At 43.0% G+C, this 23,919-nt stretch overlaps 1 pseudogene; it reads left to right on the top strand.

The window, feature by feature from the left end:
- LOC145362342 (Ig heavy chain Mem5-like) overlaps window positions 1-18,177 on the top strand; it is a 44,202-nt pseudogene extending 26,025 nt beyond the window's left edge.
- The last annotated feature ends 5,742 nt before the right edge of the window (window positions 18,178-23,919 follow it).

The raw sequence follows: 23,919 nt of genomic DNA, 5'->3' as shown, positions 1-23,919 counted from the left end.
CCCTGTGGGGAATGAAGAACACGGTTTATGTGCGGTGTCAGGTTATAAAAAAGGGGGAACTCCTTCTGGAAACTCCAATCACGGATAATATCGTTCAATATTCACATTTCAGCGGTTCCCAGACTCACAAACACCAGCGCCTGCAGTTACAGTGGGCCGCCAGCAGATGGTGGTGCTGTATCACTCTAATCACAAGAAAGTGCAGCAGGTTTGAGGAGATATTTGGGGAAAATTTATTTCCCTGTTTCTCCAGAAAGGGAACAATTAGTAAAGCAACTGCATTAATCTCTCTGTCAGTAATATTCACAGGGAAATCTGGCCGGAGGATAGTGAATTTAATACCTCCCGCGAGTAAATATGTGGATTACCAGCTAATTATTTTATAACCTTATCTTTTATTGATTGAAAGATTTGTCTAATTTCTCATCCAGATATTATTAAATAATTGTTCATTATAATTAGACACATATCTCGTTTTCGCTGAATTTTCCATTTTTTTTACTCGCACCTTTTTCCTTAGCCCCTTCAGAATTCCAGCTGAACCCAGTCTCTATGTTCTGTTCTGTGTAGATTTAAATGTAGTTCCTTGTTCTAATTTTTGACTACAGCACATTTCCATCCCTAACTCACTCTGATCTATAAAACACACACACTGCAAATTGCATGAACGCCTCAAAGTGACTTTCTGTGCACTGATTTGAGTGATGAGACCAATCTCACTGTCCAGTGCTGACAATGGATTTTATTAAGTGGAGTCACAGACTCTCCAATTTTCTGTTCCCAGCTGCAATCTGACTCTGAAAGTAACTCAATGGGAGTTTAGGGCGGGTATTTCATGGACATTTTCATCCCAGTATCCATCACAATTTCCCATGCTCTCCCCGCTTCATCCCTCCACACCCCCCAACGCCTCCGTCCCCCCTTCCCACCTCTCCCCGACCACTCCCCCCCTTCCCTGTCCCCAGACTAACACCAGTCACTCAGCTCGATTCCACTTCTTCGATTCACCATCAATAGATTGAATAGAGGACATTCATCAATGAGATGGAGGGTGGGGAGGAGGGGGGTTGAGTGGGCGGGGGTGTAGTGAGGTTGCAGAACCGCTGGGGTCACCAATCTCCCACTTTGACCTGGAGACACTCTATTCTGGAACGCTCTCTGTGTCCAGCCCAGGCTGAATCCCAGCTTTCTCTATTGATGCTCTTCCTGTTCATGGGTTTATCCGGATGAATAGGTTTCTTCTCCCTGGAGAGACGAAGGTTGAGAGGTGACCTGATAGAGGTTTATAAAATGTTGAGAGGAATAGATAGGGTGGATTCTCGGAGGCTATTTCCCCGGGTTGAAATGGTCGCTACGAGAGGACATGGGTTTAAGGTGCTGGGGAGCAGGTACAGAGGAGATGTCAGGGGTAAGTTTTTCACTCAGAGGGTGGTGAGTGAGTGGAATCGGCTGCCGTCAGTGGTGGTAGAGGCGAACTCACTGGGGTCTTTTAAGAGACTTCTGGATGAGTATATGGGATTTAATGGGATTGGGAGTTATAGATAGGCCTGGTAGGTATGGATATGATCGACACAACTTGTGGGCCGAAGGGCCTGTTTGTGCTGTAGTGTTCTATGTTCTGTGTAATAATACAAAGCCGTTCTCACTGAGAGTGATCGACTGGCTTGGAGTTTTGTCCAGAAAACAAGATAAACACACCGTGATGGTGGAAACTCTGTTTAATCAATTTCACAATTCCAGTAAATATAAATCTCAAAACATTCCTCAGATTCGCTCTGAATTGAGACGCCAGAAATGTCTGTGTGTGTCCAGCAACTCAGGAATCCAAACCCAATTCCAGGTGTATGTTTTTCAGGAAATAGTTTTCTGTGGATTTGGAGTGAAATTAAAAATGAGAGAAGGAGCATGGGTAAAATAAAATATAAAAGCTGGTGTACTCTGCTGCCTGGTGGAGAGAGGGTGAAACTTCCACTGCTGGTTTCATTATAGATCTGGAAATACAGCTTCATCTCTCATGTCCAAACTGTGAAAGAAATATCAGCCGTTTCCCTCCAGAACACAGAAATCTTACTCTCGCCTCGTGTCCTGCCCTTTACTGAAGTGAAGATACTGAGCAAATTCCACAGGAAGTTTCCTTGTCATTCCTGTCGGGAAGAAGACGAGGTTAAGGGCGGTTTAAATGATGCCGCTCCGTCACTGCACCTCATTCTCTTTCTGACCGGGGAAGATTTCTGTTTGTTCCACAGTTCAGGCAAATCTGAGTCGCAAAAACCCAGCCTGCAGGTGCAGCAGGTGATCAGGAAGGCGAATGCGATGCTGGCCTTTATAGCGAGGGGGATTGAATATAAAAGCAGGGAGGTCTTGCTGCAACTGTACAGGGTACAGGTGAGGCCACAGCTGGAGTACTGTGTGCAGTTTTGGTCGCCGCACTTGAGGAAGGATATATTGGCCTTGGAGGGAGTGCAGAGGAAGTTCACTAGGCTGATACCGGAGATGAGGGGGTTAGACTATGAAGAGAGACTAAATAGACTGGGTCTGTACTCGTTGGAGTTTAGGACGAGGAGGGGGGATCTTATAGAGACGTATAAGATAATGAAGGGGATGGATAAGGTAGAGGTAGAGAGATTCTTCCTGCTTAGAAGGGACAGCAGGACTCGAGGGCACAGCCTCAAGATAAAGTGGGGGTGCAGTTTAGATCGGAGTTGAGGAGGAACTTCTTCACTCAAAGGGTGGTGAATCTCTGGAATTCTCTGCCCATTGAAGTTGCGGAGGCTGCCTCGCTTAATATATTTAAGTCACGGGTAGATAGGTTTCTGATAGACAGGGAATTAAGGGTTATGGGGAGAAAGCGGGAAAGTGGAACTGATCCACTTCAGATCAGCCATGATCTTATTGAATGGCGGGGCAGGCTCGAAGGGCTAGATGGCCTACTCCTGCTCCTATTTCTTATGTTCTTCTGATCTAGTGATCAGGATGGGCGCCGTGACGCCGTTTCGATTCCCAGTCACGGAGTGAAGAAATTTTTGTTCAATTCTTCATTTAATGAAAAAACCGCCTCACAGCATCTGTGAAGGGAGCAACATCAATCATAAGAGTGGCCAGACCTTGTGTGATATAAACAGTGATATTACCTGGTGAACATGGACTGCAGCGATTCAGGATGGCAGCTCATCACCACTTTATCAGGGGCAATTAGAGAAGGGCAACAGATGTCAGTGCTGCCCACATCCTCTCAATGATTAAAAATTCTGTAGTGACAACAGAGGCAGAATCTAATCTAATATAGACAGATATGCTAGAGCACAATGATGACATAAACTGACTGGGAGAGTCATGTAAACCAATGTATGGATCTCTAGAGTAAGAGAGACAGAGCATGATAGAAGTAAACAGTTTTTGTGCGTGTGATAATTCTAGAAAAAAGTAATTAGAACAAAGAACAACACAGCCCGGGAAACAGGCCCTTCGGCCCAACGAGCCCACGCCGCCATTTTAACATTGTGAGTTCCTTCCTCCACCCATGACCTTTGTCTACACCTATTGGGGAAGATTGAGGGGAGACTAACTTAGGGACAATTTGTTACACCAATCAGCCGAAGAGCACATCTTTGGGATGTGGGAGGAAACCGGAGCACCCGGAGAAAACCCACGCAAGCATGGGGAGAATGTGCAAACTCCCACAGACACCGGCCCAAATCCATGTGTCTGCACAGCAAACAGTGATAGTCACTGAGCTGTCGTGTTGCCCGTCAGCTGGTCCAGTTTAAGCACACACTAACGACGTGAAGTACTAGGCAGCTCTCACAGCAACACCCAAGAGCAGCCCTCGCACGACCCACCATGTGTATGCCCCTTGTTAGACAACACGGCGGATCGAATCACGTAAGGTGTCCAATAATAACAGCCAGGTGACAAATAAGACAAAGTAAGAGACAGGTTCTAATTCACAATTGTTTGGGTAATGGCTACAAAAAATAATCATTGAGAATTAGAACATTATAATGTGAATTGGCTCCAGTGTATCACTGACAGAGACAGCTGGGCCCGGAGTCAGACTGGGACCTGAGAATTAGAACATTACAATGTGAATGACTGGCCCCAGTGTATCACTGACAGAGACAGCTGGGCCCGGAGTCAGACTGGAACCTGAGAATTAGAACATTACAATGTGAATGACTGGCCCCAGTGTATCACTGACAGAGACAGCTGGGCCCGGAGTCAGACTGGAACCTGAGAATTAGAACATTACAATGTGAATGACTGGCCCCAGTGTATCACTGACAGAGACAGCTGGGCCCGGAGTCAGACTGGAACCTGATATAAGGAAGGAATCATTCCTCGGGCCTGAGAGCAGGTTTCTTTGTCATGAGGAGTGAGGCAGGGATTTGTGTGGCAAACACGGATTGGAAACCCTACCACAACCGCAGGAGTGACTGACTCCACCTGACTGAGGCTTGTATTCACAAGGTGGGACAGTCATGGCGGACTCCATACATTTCTGTTATCTGAGGTACCGATGGCGAATCTGTCGGAGGAACAGAAAATAATCTCTTCCTTCTCATTTTTACAAGCAGTTTCACATTTACAGACAGAATGAGCACACGTGAGGACTGAAACAACTAAGTATGAAACCCTCATCGGAGGGAGAAAAACAGTGCAATAAATGTTAAGGATTATTGTGTTTTTTCTAAATAAAAATTCGATTCGATGCTAATCTGTTCAAAGTGATGTTTTGTAAATAGAATGGACTTTCGGATTGGTTCCTGGCAATTACACACACACACACAAAAACACACACAGACACACGCACAAACACCCACAGACACACACAAACACAAACACAACACACGCATATACAAACACACACACACGCACAAACACACACAACACACACACACACACAAACACACACACACACTCACAAACACACACAACACACACACACAAACACACACACACCACACAAACACACACACACACACACACAACACACTCACACAACACACAGGTTCTGTCAAAAAATAAGATTAGCACAAGACGACAGTTGTATAAATATTCCATTTTATTCCGTTTTAATGAAGGACAGGGAGAGACACAAAAAGGATGCTGGGACACTGATACAGATGAACCTTAAAATGCTCCCATTCTCGAGAATCATTCAAAACTTCATCCCATGAAGGATATATCGAATTTATTTTCCAAAGTTTCTGTGAAATCTAATTCCATCACCCTTCCAAGCTGTTCATTCCAGTCCATCATAATTCTTGTGTAAAAGCAAAAACTTATCTTTCTGTCTCGCTGCTCACTCAAATAAATTTGTGCCCATTGGCTGCTGACCGTCCCCCAGTTGAAAGATTCTCTCTTTAATTAACCCAATCACAACTTCATGATTATGATCACTAATAAATGTGTTGAAAAGACTGGCAAGGAGATAGAGACAGCGGGAGAGTTAGGAGAAAGCAAACCGGGGGGGCTGACAGATAAAAGCTGAGGAACAAAAATAAATAGCAGATGGAGAGAAAATGATCAAACAATGAAAGATAACAGCTATCATTCCCTCCCTTCGCAGATCCCGGGGGAGTTCAGTGACTAATCCACTGACCATCCAGTTACGTCTGGGAATGGAAACTTTAACCAGATCACACCAGGCTCATTTGTAAATGTCACCGCAATGTGACCTGTCTGACTCTGCCCTGACTCTGTGGGCAGATATAAGCCGCACTGACAGATGTTCTCACCAGATTGTGGTCTCTGGATTTATTTTCTGCTCGGAAGTGAGATGTGCGGTTTGGAACCGGCAGCAGAGAAACGGGAAGTTGTGTTACCTGAGAATGAAACAACCGGGGCGAGTTTGATGTTATCACCGTGAACAGTCTTCCTGCCTGTGAGGGTGAACTCACTCTGAAAGCATCAAGAACAGTCACACAGATTGCTGCCGTTCTCAGCATTACATTCACCCCCATTCCCATATTAATGATTCAAGAAAATGGTCATATTTGGGGTTTAAACAGATTAATTGAAGGGAAGATGGACTGAGGGTTGCCATTGAGGGAAAAGAGGGAAAATTAAAGCAACTTTTTTTTCCGCAGAGGTATTCCAAAATAGAAAGTTTAAGTGTGCTGGGTGTTGTGTGCGAGAAATAGAGGAGAGAGGTTAATTGAGTGAAATGGTTAAGTTCCTACAATGAATTTTCCTCTGCTGAGATTTTTGTGCTTTATCTTGTCAGTCACAAGGTGCCTTAAAGAAAAAGTAGAAATAATCTCGGAGTCAGATCCGTCTCCTGGGAACCTGTGTGAGTTAATGGAGACTGAGAGAGAGAAGAGAAGTTATCTGATTTAGGTTCAGTCTGAGACAGAGAAAGAGAGAAGTTCAGTGAATCATTTGAAAGATGCATTGTCTTGGCAGCGGAATGACCAGCTGTACATCACACTCAAGAGCGTCCAGGACCATTCATTAACTTTATTTGTTGACTGAGACATAGAATGTGCAATAAATACTGAATAAATTACAATATCATGCTTAAAATTAATAGCAATTATTTACACAGTGATTAGCACTGGTACCTCACACTGTTAGGGACACAGGTTCCATTTAAGCTTTGTATAACTGTGTGGTGTTAACACATTCACCCCGTATGTGCGTGGGTTTCCTCCAGGTTTACTGCTTTCTTCCTACAGTCCAAAGATGTACAGATTAGTTGGAGTGGCCATGTTGAATTGTCCTTTAGTGTCCATTTGCAGTGCAACGTGACATACATTGATTCTGTTCCTCCATCTCTTTTGAACAAGAGGATGTTACAAGTTTCATCCCAAACTTTCAATAAAATATTCCAGGCTATGCGAGAGCAATTAGATATGGTGCACAATACCTAGTAGTTATTAACAAGACGAAACACATTATTCGAACCCCATTACATTTTTAAAGCTAATTTCCATCTTTTCATCTCGTTCTGTCTTTTTTTTTCTATCTGGCAAACGCATTTTACAGAAAGCCTGTTACTGAGACAGTGTTGGCTTTATTATTAGTGTCCAATATCATACAAAGTTCAGCAGTGCATGACACAGAGCCTAACACAATCATATCTGAGATGGAGCCTAATGTCACAGAATTGGCCTCTTGGCTGCACAAGAACTCAGAAATGATGATTTGTAGCATTTCTCACGGCATGTCATCATATAATAATAAATGGAATGGTTTGTTGTGTAATATAAACAAATATAAGATCGATTGCAATAATGATTCAAATGAGTCGCATGCAGTAAATAAAGATACAAGGCCCAGTGTCTTGCTGTACATGTCTACAACAAATGTGTGTGCGAGAGAGAGGGAGAGAGAGAGAGGGAGGCAGGGAGAGAGGCGAGGGAGAGAGAGAGAGAGAGAGAGCCGAAAACCATTCCACTGATGATGAATGATCCACTGAGTGTTTCTAGCATTTTCTGTTCGGATCTCAGGCACCCACAGCATCTTGCTTTTGACCAACGAGATATTTGAACAGGTGACTGAGAGGATGGCCAATACAGGGACAGTTTTATGGATTGACTTAGACGAGGAAAGTGAAATAAGGAGATTTAGGGAGGGAATTACAAAGCTTAGGCATAGGCAGATGAAGACATCCGAAAGTGAAAAATAATTTCGAAGGTAACAATGCAAATTACAGAATACACATAAATATATATAATTCTGTTCAAACATAACCTAACTGTCAACACTCGTTCTGCGGCGATTTCGTTTTATTTCTCTCCGAAACAGATAAGAAATTAATAAGTGGATAGATATTTAGCCTCTGGGAGCCCATCTGGCGATATTGCGACTACAGAATTCTATCTCACACTGTCAGTGTATCTGTTGAATGCTATAAATAAGACAGGTCAATCTTTATCTCTAAAATCTGTGTCAAATTGACACAGTGCAGCGCAATATTCAACTAATAAAATGTATCACAACGGTGGTTGCTTGAAGATATTGTAATGAGCACTGTACGATTATTCATTGACCTGTCCCCGAACACCAGTGAATCACTGAGAAATTGTTCAAACTGAAAACTACTCACACAATAACAGAGCAATTAGATATTTCTCGCAGCTACTTATCGAAATTAGTAAAAATTAAACTTACTGCTCCAAACAAGAATGATTAGTGTCAGACAGGCACACCCATATTATATCGGGATTGATAATATCTCGGCAGGCAACATATTCATGGTCGTATGTCAGATTAACAGAGACAAATTCTGATGTCATTCAAAGAGACAAATCCCGTGTAATATAAAAAAGAGACGAGATCTGATGAAATGTGAACAGATCCGTGGTCTACTGTCGTATTAATTGAGAGGATCTAATGCAGCATAAATAGGGAGATGGCCGAGGCTGGCATAACGAGAGAAATAACCGAATTTAGTGTAAAAAGAGACAAGACCTACTGTCATGTAATTAAAGACTGGCTCTGATACAACACAAATAGAAGTCATAAATAAAGTGGCATTTTATGCAATGTAAACAAATGTAAGATCTATTGAAATAATGAATCATTTGAGTCACATTCAGTATATAAAGAAGCATATCCTAGTGCATTGTAATCAATCTTCTGTATACTGGCCCTCTTGCCAGTGGGTAACAGTCTCTTTCTAATGAGTAAAACATTCCCATTCATCACTTTGAGCGTTCGTACTAAATCTCCCATAAACTGCTCAGTTCTAAGGGAACCAAACCAAGTGTTCAGCTGTTCTGATAGTGCAGTTTATACATGATTAACGTCAAGCCCGATATGACCTTCTCTACCTCACCTGTTCCCCCTTGTCATTTCATGAATTGATGGAACTTTTACATGGATTCCCATGAATCATTGTCATTCTGTCAGAATAAGATTCAAGGCCAGGAGAAGACTTGCTTCTGACAGTTAAATGCCAGGCAACATATACATGGTCATATGTTGAATTAACAGAGATGGATGTAAATATACAAATCCTGTGTAATATAAACAAAGAACAAAGAGCAAAATCAGCCCGGGAAACAGACCCTTCGGCCCAACAGCCCGCGCCGCCATCTCAACACCACCAGTCCACCTGTCTACCCATGACCCCAACAGAGATGGGATCAGAAGTAATACGATCAGATCCGTGATCTACTGGAGTACTAATAGAGAGGAGCTAATGGAGCATAAATAGAGAGATGGCTCAGTGTACATAACGGGAATAGTAACCAAATTTGGAGTACAATGTCGCTAAATGTGCAGTTATATACTGGTGTGTAAAGCAGAAAGCAGTATATATGAGGAAGTGTAATGTACAAATGGATCTGCGTGTCCTTGTACATCAGTTAATGAAATTGGAGAGGCATATACAGCAAGCAATTAGGAACACATTCGTTAGAAGAGGATTTGAGTTTAGAAAATGGGGGGCGGGGGTGGTATTAATGTAGTTTTGCTGGGTCTTCATCAGACCACCCGTGGTGTAGTACATGGAGTTCTGATCTCACTCAATAAGAAAGGGTCTGGGGAGAGTACAGTTGATACTAAGATGGTTGGGACTGTCCTATGAGGCGAGATTGATTTGACTGGGCCTTTATTCGCTTGACTCACCTGATGAAGGAGTAGTGCTCCGAAAGCTTGTGATTCCAAATAATCATGTTACACTTCAACCTGGTGTTGTGAGATTTCTTCCTGTGCCCACACCAGCCCATCACCTGCATCTCCACCTCATGTATTCGCTTGAGTTTAGAAGGATGAGAGGAAATCTGATTGAAACCCATAAAATTGTGATTGAACCATATAAAACATATAACATGAGGGCGGGGCGGTGGCACAGTGGCTGGCACTGCTGCCTCGATTCCCAGCTTGGGTCACTGTCTGTCTAGAGTCTGCACATTATCCCCGTGTCTGTGTGGGTTTCCTTCGGGTGCTCCAGTTTCCTCCAACAGTCCGAAAGATGTGCTGGTTAGGTGCATTGGCCTTGCTAAACTCTCCCTGGGCCATTCATTCTTCAACTAAAATCACAAAATTGCTGTTCATTTCTCAAATCTGGGAGGCTGTTGTACCACAAACACTTGCTGCTTTCCCAATGTTACAGCAATGAATAAATTCAGCGAAAATTCACAGAGTTTTAAATGATTTGGCGCGACCTGAGGCCGGGGAAAGTGTTATATAAACACGGGTGACACAGTGGCATAGTGAGGTGGCACAGTGAGATGGCACAGTGACACAGTTGTTAGCACTGTTATCTTAGAGCTCCAGAGCCCTGGGTTCGATTCTTGCCGTGGGTCCCTGTTTGTTTAAGGTGCGCACATTCTCCCCATGTCTGCTTGGGTTTCCTCCAGATGCTCCAGTTTCCTTCCACAGTGCAACGATGTACGGTTCAGGTTGATTGGCCATGCTGAATTGTCCTTAATGGCTTAGGATACGGAGGTTAGTGAGATTGACAGGGTAAATGTGTTGGGTTCAGGGGAGAGAGCCTGGGTGGGATTGTGTTCGGTGCAGACTTGGCGAGCTGAATGACCTCCTTCTGCACTGTGGGGCTTCTATGTTTCTATAAACTAAATGCCAGTTCTTTGCAAGTGTTAAAATTACAAAATACAGGATTTGATATGTTGAAAGCTCTGAGATTAATGTGATTCATTCCGCTGCCTGATATCTTGTCCAGTTTAAGTAGATTAAATCATTAATCAAATTGACATTCAGTGGAAAACCAAACTGTTCAAATATGTTTTATTTATTGTGGCATCAGAATACTCTGAACCAATGTTAGTTTAGAATATATCTCTTTATTTGAACGAAATAGTATCTGTTCTAATGGGTATTCACGAAGATTCTATTCATTTTGAACCAATGTGCTTAAATTAAACTGTTATTTTGAGTTGAAACGAATCAATAAGTGACCGTTTGCCTGGTTTTGCTGCCGTGACACTTCATCCTAACCAGTGAGGTGTTTGTGTAAATAACCAGAGAAATAGCAATCCCAGAATACATTTATTGATTGAGAAAAAAAACACTTCAAAAATTTCCCCATCGACACAACACAGAAATAGACAAATCTGTAAATAAATCAACGGATTCCAGTCGGGAATTTTTTTTTTGGACATTTTTCTTCATCGGTTATTTGCGCAAAAAGGGCTATGATCATTTCTGAGTTAAAAAGGCGACAAGATTCCCTGTAATCTCGAAATATAATGTCACAGCAAATATATTTGCAGAAAATACCTGCGCTTTATCTCTCTGTGTGTTTCTCCTGTCTGATTCTGTGTCTTGTCTCGCCATGTTAGGTCATTATCAACATCAAGTCAAACTCCAGTTAATGTATTCTCTCAGACGTATTAATAGGCTTCTAACTAAACGGATCTAATTCAATTAATTGGAATATATCAAGAGAGTCCCGGCCACCCAACTGTTTGAATGGACAGAGTAGAGAGAGATTTACAGTTTCTAAACAACCTACATTTTCTCGGAATGTTTGATTGGGACAGTGTAGATGGAGATTCACTTCGTATCTATCCCGTGTTACACCTGCCTTGGGAGGGTTTAATGTTGCAATGTGGAAGGAGATGAACATTCGGTACCTAAACACATGCTGCACCTGTCCTTGGAATGTTTGATGGGACACTCGGCCCTGTCTCTGTATTGTGCTCATCTGTGACCCTGCTCTGCTGATGTTAAATTCACTCATCTGTGTGTCAGTTTATATTAAAGAAAGTTTTGTCTCTGTTCATATTACACTAGATGTATTCTCTGATCATACTAAACTAGATGCTGTCTCTGTTTATATTACGCATCACCATTTATCTGTTCCTATTAAGCTCGACAGAGACTCTGTTTTTATTAATGTAGATCTGTTTCTGTACTAAACTGGATGCGGTTTTAGTTCCGCACTTGACTATGTCCATGTTTATTTTATATTAGGCACGAATTCAATTATTACTGCACTAAACAAGACGCAATAATGTGAAAAGTGGCTGGGGGAACACATTTCTCTGTGTTCTCCTACAGACACAACTCTCTCGGATGGAGACAGGTCTTGGACACTGGAAGGTGTGATATCTGAAATCCAATTCTGCTGACTGCATTGCAAGTGGATATCAAACCCTGCGCTGGATGTACTGTCGATTCAATAGTTTCTGTTTCAGGATCTTGCTGAATACAGATGTTTTTAGCACAGCAGGTTTGTGTATTGCATTGTCTCTCCTCCTCACAGAACAGTGAAATAGTGCGGCCATAATTCAAACAGAGATATAATCCAGTGCATTAAAACATTGACCTGGTCGCATGAAATATAGGCAGAGTCAGGATCAAATAAACACACACATGGATTGATGCAGTATTAAGACGGTCCCATAAGACATAGTAACACAATTAGCTACTGGACCCATCGAATCTGCTTCACCATTCAATCATGGCTGAAATATTTGTGTGTTGTTTCAGGGTCACAGGTTAGACAAGTGGAGAATATTCAATCACACTCCTGACTTTTGCCCTGTAATGATGGAGAGGGTTTGGGAAGTCAGGAGGTGAGTTACTCAGCTCAAAATTCCACGATTCTGGCCTGTTCTTGTAGCAGTATTGTTGACATGTCTGTCCCAGTTCAGTTTTTAATCATCGGTAATTCCCAGAATGATGATAGTGGGGGTTTCAGCGGTGGTCATGCCATTTAGTGTCAAAGGGAGATGTTTGGAATCTCTCTTACTTGAAGAAGTTCATTGTCTGACACTGTGTGGCGTGAATGTTACTCTCCACTCCTCAACCAAAGCCTGAATGTGTTCTCAGTCTTGCTGCATATGGACACGGACTGCTCCAGTATCTGAGGAGTCGCTAATGTGCTGAACAGTGTGCAATCATTAGTGAACATCCCACTTCTGACCTTCTAATGAAGGGTGAAGATTAGGCCACACTATCCTGAGAAGTTCCTGCAGCAATACCCTGTGACTGAGCTGATTGGCTTTCAACAACCCCAACCATCTTACTCTGTACTCGGTGTGACTGAAGGCCCCGGATCCCCATTGACTGCAGATTGGCTCAGGGTTCTTGATGCCATCATCGGTGAAGTGCTGTGTTGATGTGGAGGGTGGGCACTCTCACCTCATTAAAACAGCTATTTCCACTATATTTGGACTAAATTTAAATGATTTCTGGAACCGAATGCTCCTAGTGGAACCCAGACTGAGCTTCATTGAGTAGATTGTTATTATTATTATTATTATAATTATTACTGATCTGTTGATCCTCGATACTTTCTATTATTTTGATCGAGTGAGATCGCATTGGGAGATAATTGGCCGGGATGTATTTGCCCTTCCTTTTGCGATAGAGCATGCCTGCTAATTTTCCACACTGTTGGGTATGTGATAGTGAAGTAGCTATACTTTAATAGATTGGCTGGGGCGCAGCTCGCTCCAGAGCACAAATCATCATTATTATTGCTGAAATATTGTCAGGACCAATAACCCTTGCAGTGTCCATCCTCTTCAGCACAGGGTTAGGCCACAGATCAATCATGATCATATTGCATGGTGGAGCGGGCTCCCGGGCTCGAATGGCCTACTCCTGTTCCAATCTTATCCTGTGAAAGGTATTGAACTGCTTGGAAACTGGCATCTGCGATTCTGGGGACCTCAGGGGGAGGCCGAGATGGAAAATCCTCTCGGCACTTCTGGCGGAAGATTGTAGCAATTGTTTCAGTTTTGTTCTTCTCCATTTGCTGAGTTCCCACATCATTAAGAATTGAGGTTTTATTCGAGGTTCCTGCTGCTGTTAATTGCTTTAATGTCCATCACCATTCAGAACTGTATGTGGCAGAACTGCAAAGTTAGATCCTACCTGGAAAAATTCGGATCAAGGTGGTTGTGTGATGTATACATTGATATGTACTGGTGCAATACTAGTTTAACCAGCATGCTATATGTTATAATATATTATAATCATGGACAGGGTCCATTCTAACATATATACATATGAAGGCCAATTCAAGATGAACAGATACAGTGTCCAGTGTATTGCGGCAGTACACGCTTCATGTTATGTAACCCACCAAGATTTATTTCCATCTGCTGGCAAAACTTTGTAATTACAGTTAGTGCGAAAATACCATTGTCAGGTATGATCTATGGTATCAATGGAACAAGAATTCACAGCATTAATGTAATATCACATCCCCTTCTGCAAGGTGCCAAAATTTATGGTGCAATGAATTGTACATGTCCGTTGCTGAATTATGCAGATGAAGTGGTGGACGGCAGGAATCTGTCTGGGGCCTCAATTATTTACAATATTCATTAAGGGCTTAGATAATGGGACAAAAAGTCAAATATCCAAATGGTAGATCAAGATATAATTTTTAGAAGGGACAACGCTAAATTTAGTGGATGCCAAACAGGATTTGGGGTTCGGCACATAGTTTCTTAAGATGTCACGATCTGCCGCAGAAAATAATCATTAAGACAATGGAATGGCTCCCTTCATATCCAAAGGACTGGGGGATACGAAGACAGATGTTGTGCTCCAATTGTGCACAATCCTTGTTCCACCCCAATTAGAGTACTGTGAGCAAGTATGGGCAACATATCTTTGGAAAAATGTTGACTCTGGACGGAGTTCAACGCAAGTTGCAAAGAGAGATCAGACGAATTAAGACATTTTTCTCTCGAATTCAGAAGGCTGAAGGCTGTTCTGATAGAAACCTATGAAATACCTACAGGGAAGGACTGTTTCCATTCGTTGAAGGTTCGAGATTAAAAGACCATAGTTTAAAAAAATAGGGAAAGGCCTTTCAGGAGAGTTGATAGAAAACATTAGTACATGTCCAGAGAGGTGAATGATTGGAACTCTCTTCGGCAATTGCCGGTGGGTGCTGGCACAATTGTTAGATATAAGTCTCAGGTCGTTTTTTTGTTTAATTGAACAGGTGTATCAGGAGATATAGACTTAGCGAAGCCAAAATGGATTCGGCCACAGATCAGCCATGATATTTTTAAATTGTGGGGTGAGTTCCAGGAGCTGAATAGCCTACTCCTGCAGCTATGTTCCGATGCTGCCAGGGCAGCATCAGATAAAAATGGCTCAATCCATGGGAATGTGTTTTTGTTGATTTTGGTTAAAAGGAGGGATGTTGCCCAGGGAGCTGTTGGAGACCACGGGACCTTTAATGTCCAGCTCAGCAAACATGGCGTTGGGGAAAATGTTCGTCATTCCATTTGAAATGTAGTTGGGTCTCTGAAGACTCCCAGGAAGCCAAGATGTAGTTTTAAGTTGAAAGAAAATGTGTGTGTGTGTGTTTGTGTGTGTGTGTGTGTGTGTGAAAGGGAAACAATTTGTGGGAAAGAATGAGAACGACAGAATATATGTGTGTGTGTCTTTGTGTGTTGTCTCATAAATGTCATATAGTTTACAAATCAACATCACAATTAAAACCGGCATCCTTCCATTTCTAATAGAAAAGTTAGAATCACAGTAAACACATGTCCACGGTCGGCAAGTGGGAGGCTTTCAAGGGAAAACTGAAAAGGTTGCAGGAAAGACATGTGCCGGTTAAGAGGAAGAATGGAAAAGGTATGATTAGAGAGCTGTGGATTACAGGGGATATTGAGGACTTGGTCAGGAAGAAGAGAGAGGCATATGTTAGGTCTAAGCAACTGGGAACGGAGAGAGCACTGGAGGAATATAAAGAGTGTAGGAGGGAGCTCAAACGGGGAGATAGAAGGGCGAAAAGGGGACATGAAGTGGCTTTGCTGGATAGGATTAAGGAAAATCCAAAGGCATTTTACTCTTACATTAGGAACCAAAGTGTGGTTAGAGGTAAAATCGGTCCTCTTTAGGATAAAGGAGGGGAACTGTGCTTAGAGTCTGAGGGAATGGGGGAGATCCTGAATGAATACTTTGTGTCGGTATTCACGAAGGAGAGGGGCTTGGTGTCTTGTAATGTCTTGGAGGGAGTTGTAGACCAGTTGAAGGAAATATCCATTCCGAGGGAAGAAGTGTTAGGGCTTTTAGGCAGCATAAAAACTGATAAAGCTCCGGGGCCTGATGGCATTTATCCCAGGCTGCTTAGGGAGGTGAGAGATGAAATTGCTGGGCCTCTGACGCAAATCTTTGTCTCTTCTTTGGACACAGGTGAGGTCCCAGAGGACTGGAGGGTAGCTAATGTGGTACCGTTGTTTAAAAAGGGCAGTCGGGATAACCCTGGTAATTATACGCAGTGGTAGGAAAGTTGTTGGAGAAAAATCTTAGGGATAGGATGTATCAGCATTTGGAGCGTTGCGATCTGATTAGTGATACGCAGCATGGCTTTGTTAAGGGGAGGTCTTGCCTTACGAATCTGGTAGAATTTTTTGAGGAGGTGACAAAAACGGTTGATGAAGGACAAGCCGTTGATGTCGTCTATATGGATTTCAGTAAGGCGTTTGACAAAGTCCCTCATGGTAGGTTGGTTGAAAAGGTTAAGGCTCATGGGATACAGGGACAAGTATCTAGATGGATTGAAAACTGGCTAGTTAACAGGAGACAGAGAGTAGTGGTGGAAGGGCCCTTTTCTAGCTGGAGGTCTGTCACCAATGTTGTGCCGCAGGGCTCAGTACTGGGACCTCTTCTATTCGTAATATATATAAATGACTTGGAACAGGGCGTACATGGTGTGATCAGCAAGTTTGCAGATGGCACAAAGATGGAAGGATTGGCGGGCAGTGAGGAGCAGTGTCTGGCAATACAGCAGGATATAGATAGGCTGGTATATTGGGCAGATAAATAGATGGAATTTAATCCTGATAAATGCGAGGTGATGCATTTTGGAAGGAATAATGTAGAGGGGAGTTTCATGATAAAGGGTAGACCTATTAAGTGTATAGGAATGCAGAGGGACCTGGGAGTGCCAGTTCACAAGTCTTTGACGGTGGCAACACAGGTGGAGAAGGTTGCGAAGAAAGCTTATGGTATGCTAGCCTTCATAGGAAGGGGTATAGAGTATAAGAGCTGGCGTCTAATGCTACACTTGTACAGAACTGGTGGTGGAGGCAGGCACGTTGGACTCGTTTAAGGTTTACTTAGATAAACACATGAGCGAAACAGGGATGGAGGGTTATATTAGACGGTATTAAAAAGGGTCAGAGCCTCGGGACGACACTGGAAATGTAGTATTACATGTTAATGTTTTGTCTCTTTTAATCCACAGGTGTCGGTCCACCTTGTTGTCAAACGAGGGGCATGCACACAGTGGGTCGTGCGTGGGCTGCTCTTGGAGGTTTCGAGAGTGGCCTAGTACTTCGTGTCGCTGTGTGTGGTTAATCCTGGGCCAGCAGACGGACAGCACAACAGCTCAGTGACTATCACTGCTAGCTGTGCAGATACATGGATTTGGGCCTGTGTCTGTGGGAGTTTGCGCATTCTCCCTGAGGTTGCGTGGGTTTCCTCCGGGTGCTCCGGTTTCCTCCCACACCCCAAAGATATGCTCTTAGGCTGATTGGTGTACCAAATTGACCCTACACTATTCTCCCCTGAATCTGGCTACATTAAGGGTACCATTCACATACACACGGGGCAGGGTAGGTGTAGGAAAATGCTTTGTTGAAATGGCGGCGCAGGCTCGTTGGGCCGAAGGGCCTATTTCTCGTGCTGGGTTGTTCCTTGTTCTTCTTTGTTCCAGAACGTTGGCTAGACCGCATTTGGAGTACTGCGTCCAGTTCTGGTCACCTGACTACAGGAAGGACGTGGAAACCCTGGAGAGAGTGCGGAGGAGGTTTACCAGGATGCTGCCTGGTATGGAAGGACTGGGTTATGAGGAAAGATTTGGTAAACTGGGGCTGTTTTCCCTAGAAAGACGGAGATTGAGGGGGGGATCTAATAGAGGTGTATAAAACCATGAAGGGTATAGATAGAGTAAACAGTGGCAGGCTTTTTCCTAGATTGGAGACAAATATCACGAGGGGCCATGGGCTTAAGGTGAGGGATTTGGATGCTAGAGGGAGGTTTTTCACACAGAGGGTCGTGGGGGTATGGAATGCACTGCCAGGTAAGGTGGTGGAGGCAGGCACGCTGGACTTGTTTAAGGTTTACTTTGATAGATACATGAGCAAAATAGGGATGGAGAGTCACAGGAGACTGATTTAAATAAGGGTCAGAGCCTCGGGACGTTCCTGGAAATCTAATGCTACATGTGTTGATGTTTTTCTCTTTCACTCCATAGGTGTGTCGGCCCACCTTGTTGTCTAATGAGGGGCGTACACTGTGGGTCGTGCGTGGGCTGCTCTTGGATGTTTCGAGAGTGGCCTAGTACTTCGTGTCATTTGTGTATGTTAAAACTGCACCAGCAGATGGGCACCACAACAGCTCAGTGACTATCACTGTTAACTGTGCAGATACATGGATTTGGGCCAGTGTCTGTGGGAGTTTGTGCATTCTCCCTGTGGCTGTGTGGGTTTCCTCCGGGTGCTCTGGTTTCCTCCCACACCCCAAAGATGTGCTCTTAGGCTGATTGGTGTAACAAATTGTCCCTAAACTATTCTCCCCTTAATCTGGTTTCCATTGGGGGTACCATAAGCATAGACACGGGTCAAGGGTGGAGGAGGAAAAACACATTGTTAAGATGGTGGCGCATTCTCGTTGGGCCGAAGGGCCTGTTTCCCGTGCTGTGTTGTTCTTTGTTCTTTGTTCTATTCATTTTAGTTTGGTGTCTTTTTTCATAGTTCACATTTGTTGATGACTGAGGAGGACAATTTTTGAGAGGTTGATTCAACCCTAAGTGTTGTCCATAAAGCTATCAGTTGTGTTGTAAATTGTCCTTTTCTGTGTCATAAATGAGACCGAGAATTTTTTGATGGAGAGCTTAGTTCCCCCAAATGTTGTAGTCTCTGACCTGATGTTAGTATCGAATGTCTTACTGAGATACACCAATGTATGGGTATAATATGTATATCTCCATATATATCATATCTCTATACACATCTCTCTATATAGATATACATATCTCGATACATACCATACCCATACATTCCCATACCCATCCAAGATGAGACCCATCATCCCAACACAAACAAAACACTGCACTTCAGCTTAATCCCGGTCTTCAAGCAGATGAATAACAAAATTGTCATCCTATCAAAGGCCTGTCCCGTAATGTTATGATTGAGATACACCTACAGATGTTGCCGTCTCTTCTGTCCGCCTTGTCTTCGGATAGTGTGATGTTTCTGAATCATGAATCTCCTGTGGAACGGAACCTATCTTCTGACAGAGAAAGAGAAGGTCATAAATGTTCAGAAAGTTGATATTTATTTCCATCAATTGCCATCCATTTACAAAGATGCCCAATTGTGTTCATTAGTTATCATCCATTCATAAACATTGATATGTTGATGTTTTAATTTAAGGGATATGGGCGTTGCTAGCCAAGTCAGTATTTGTTGCCTATTCCTAATTGCCTTTAGTAAACTGGTGGTAAGCTACCTTCTTGAATTGCTGCAGACCCTGTGGTGTAGATACCCATACAGTCCTGTTACAGAGGGAGTTCTAGGATCTCGGTCCCGCGACAGTGATGGAAGGATGATATATTTCCACATCAGGTATATGACTGACTTGGAGGGGAATTTATAGGTGATATTCCCTCGTAACTGTTACCCCTGTCCTTGCAGATGGCAACCCACCGTATGGCTGCCTAAGGAGCCTTGGTGAGGTTCGGAAGTGAAACTTGTAGATGGTACATAATGATGCTCTGTGTGGTGGAGGGAGTGAGCATTTGCAAATGTTATTCCTGTCAAGCCGGCTGCTTTGGCCTGAATGGGATGAGGATTTTTGAATGTTGTTTGAGCTGTACTTATTCAAGTAAGTGGAGAGAGCGATTTTTGTCTCCTAATATGTGTCGTGCAGGTGGTGCACAGGTTTGGGGAGTTAGGAGGTGGGTTACTCACAGCAGGCTGAGCTGATATTCCAGCTGGAGCATGTATATGCCCAGCTAACATAGCGATTAGCCAATGGTAACCTCGAAGATGTTGATAGTTGTTGATTCAGTGTTGTAATATCATTGAGTGACAAGGGGCAACTGTCAGATTCTCCCTTTTTGGAGATGGTCATCGCCTGGCGCCAATAACACCAGTAATTCTCCATTCACAAAAATAAATAGTAAAAATTCACAAAAATAAATAAAAATAAATAAATTCACAAAAGTAAATAATAGTAGGAGGGATTACTATTTAAAGGGCGAAAAGCTGCAGCATGCTACGGTGCAGAGGGACCTGGGGGTCCTTGTCCATGAATCGCAAAAACCCAGTCTGCAGGTGCAGCAGGTGATCAACAAGGCAAATGGGATGCTGGCCTTCGTAGCGAGGGGGATAGAATATAAAAGCAGGGAGGTCTTGCTGCAACTGTACAGGGCACTGGTGAGGCCGCAGCTGGAGTACTGCGTGCAGTTTTGGTCGCTGCACTTGCGGAAGGATATTTTGGCCTTGGAGGGAGTGCAGAGGAGGTTCACTAGGCTGATACCGGAGATGAGGGGGTTGAACTGTGAAGAGAGGCTAAATAGACTGGGTCTGTACTCGTTGGAGTTTAGAAGGATGAAGGGGGATCTTATAGAGACGTATAAGATAATGAATGGGATGGATAGGGGAGAGGTAGAGAGATTCTTCCCGCTCAGAGAGGACAGCAGGACTAGAGGGCACAGCCTCAAGATAAGGCGGGGGGGGGGGGCAGTTTAGAATGGAGTTGAGGAGGAACTTCTTCACTCAAAGGGTGCTGAATCTCTGGAATTAAATTAAATTAAATTAAATTGAGATTAAATCCGACCATGGCAGCAGGTGGAATTTGAATTCAATCAATAAATCTTGATTCATACTGATAGCGACGAGAGAACCCTCTGATTCCCCAATGAAGGACATCTGCCATCCCTACTTGGTCTCAGCAGGGTGTAACTCAAGATGGACCGCCATATATATAACTGGGCAATGCCTTCTGAGATGCCCTAACACACCATTCAGCTGAAAAGGAATTAAGCACAGGAAATAAATGTTGTTCTTTCCAGGGACCCCCACGTCCCATGGAAGAATAAAGTGAAATAAAACACCAGCCTACATATTTATGCAGTATAAGATATATCACCTCTCTGAATCAACTCTCACAATCTGCCTGTATTTATTTCTATCCATCCATCACAGTGTTTTGTTGGGTTGGAGAGATCATCATTGTTACTAACAAGGTGCCAGAGAATCTGGGTACCTTTCTTTTCCAATGAAATGGAAAGCATTCATATAGGTTTACAGCTTTAAAAAATAATAATTAAGATTGCCTCCAGTTGTTGCTGGGCAGATTTGTTTATAAATAGGCTCTATTGACAATGCTAAGAGTTTGAAGTTGGCTTGCAGCCAACTGTTCAGTACTGAGGAAACAGATCTTTGATTTACTGAACAAACACCGTCAGATGCTTCCTGTAAATATCTTCGGGCAGTTGGCAGCAGGTTGGACTGCTGCCAAATACTGCGTGGGACAGATTAACGCGAATATGTAAGGATAAAATGGGACTTATCCAGTTGTACAATAAATGCTTGATTCCCATAATAAAGAAACGTTTTTAAATGGTATTCCTTCCAAGCAAATATTTTAAAGGGCTGCACTGTGATTAAACAGTATTGGAAACGAGTAAATTGGCCAGATGCTATTTCATTTGTATAACTTCCAAATAAATGTCCTTCCAAAAATTAAAGCGACTTTGTGAGTAACTTCATGACCTGCAAGGAAGAGATTTTGACCTCCCCACCCCCTCTGTCCAATGAGATCAGTGCAATGACCCCAAAATGAAAATAATTAAAAGTAAAATAAAATCATACAATTGTCTTGAAAAGCGCGGATACCTGGAATATTCTAAGTGTTCTGCACCTCTTTAAAAAGACAACCTCTCTTATACCTGATCAGCACCATGTTCTGCTGTCCAGCACAATCTGATTTCGATTATTTAACAGTCGGTCTCATAGCTGCCAATGAGTGAAGAAACGGCCTGGTTTAGTGAAAGACAAAACATTAATTTTTTTGTGATATTGTGCAATATGCCACAAAGTCCTAATATCCTGAGTTCCCACTACCAGTGAATGTCCGACAGCCGATGGCCAATAAAATGAGCAGCAATGATTTGGATGTTGACAAAGAGCTTTCCTGATCACCGTGTCCGTTCGGATTCTATAAATTCTCTGTCAAATGTTGATGTCGATGTCATGTTTCGCTGTCAACTCAATTAATTATAAGTCAACCAGTTTTCTTTCAGTGTTAATTTTCACAGGGTAAAGGAGCCGTTGGGGAAATCTAACGTGTAATATTGCATTATATGAGGATTGTCCTTTTTGAATTAATTTCTGGATGTCACGGTGAGATATATGTTAGGGTTTCTGCCTCAAAGCGCCAGGGACCCGGGTTCAACTCCCGGTTTGGGTCTGTCTGTGTGGAGTCTGCATATTCTCCAATTGCCTGCTCATTTACTCACATTGTTCAAGGATATGCCGCTTAGGTTGATCCACGATGATGAATTGTCCAATCGTGTCAGGAGAATTAGCAGGGAATATACGTGGGGTGATGGGGATAGACTGAGGTGGGAATGTTGTGGGTTTGGGCCTGATAGGCCAAAAGGCCTTCTTCTGCTCTGTAATGATTCTATGGACATGGGCACCTTTGGCTGTTCAGAATTGATTGCTTACTTCTTGTCCGAGGGCAGTGAGAGCCAATCACATTGCTGTGGCTCTTGGATCACACATAGGCCAGACCAGGTAAGGACGGCAGATTCTCTTCTCTAAAATACATTAGTGAAGCAGGTAAGTGTTTACACGATCGACAATGATATCATGACCATTAGTGGAATCTTATTTCCAGATGCTTTTTTTACTGAATTTAAACCCCACGATCTGTGGTGGTGGGATTCGAAGTCGGGTCCTGAGAACATTAGTTAAGTTTGTTAGTTAACATTAGTTAACATTAGTTAAATATCAATTTAATGCGAGGTAGATCCATTCAAAAATCTGATTGCAGCTGTAAAGAAATTGTTTCTGAGTCGGTTTGTAGTCTCCTCAGACTTTGTTTTTATCTAGTCCCCGATGGAAAAATGTGAGAGAGTATGTCCGGGGTGAGGTGTGTTTTCTTTTCATAGTTTTTTTTTAAGTGTCGAATCGGAGGTTGTGTTGACTCAGCCAGAGGCAGAAACCGGGCATCCCTGAGGCTCCCTGAGACTGAGCTGTAAAGACAAAGTGTTCAATATGGGCAGCAACTGGATGGTCTGGGTCCGACCCGTCCCTGATAGTGTTTATAGTCTCTCCTTCAGTGTGATAGTCTTGGATTAACCCACAATTCCTCCTCCCCAGAGATTCAGAATCAATTTATTCCACCCAAAGACACTTAAAACAACGTAAAGAGAAAATGCTGGACAGTCTCAGGACATCTGGACTCGAAACGTCAGCTGTTCCCTCTCCTTACAAATATTGCCAGGCCTGCTGAGATTTTCCAGCATTTTCTCTTTGGGTTTGAATTCCAGAATCCACAGAATTGTTTTTATACTTCAAACAACATCTTCTCTTTGCAAATAACTATAAACCGAATATTCCTATCTTTCCCCTGTCTGTCCTACACAGACTCCAGTTCCATGAGATGAAAATAACCCTTCACCACCACTGAAATATCCGAGAAAGCCACCCAGTTGTATTAAAGCTGCAGTGGAAAGTCACCCATCCTGAGGGCAGGTTTCAGCAAGGTGGTTCACGATCACCAATTAATGTTAGTTTTGTCAGTGACGCTCGCATCCAGAGATTCAATAAAATCAGTGCAAATTGCTGCAGATTCCGGAAATCTAAAACTAAAACAGCAACAGTGCTACTCAGCATCTCAATGGACATCATCAGAGAGAGAGAACCAGATTCGTATCTAACATCAATGCCAGGATATAAAATCTCTTGGTATAATTATGAACAGCAAGTCTGTTCTGATCAATAT

This window comes from Carcharhinus amblyrhynchos, unplaced genomic scaffold (assembly GCF_965287045.1).
Source record: "Carcharhinus amblyrhynchos unplaced genomic scaffold, sCarAmb.v2.hapA scaffold_38, whole genome shotgun sequence".
NCBI classification, from domain to species: domain Eukaryota; kingdom Metazoa; phylum Chordata; class Chondrichthyes; order Carcharhiniformes; family Carcharhinidae; genus Carcharhinus; species Carcharhinus amblyrhynchos.
The sequence above is the reverse complement of the archived record's forward strand: the minus strand, read 5'-3'. Positions and strand labels throughout refer to the sequence as shown.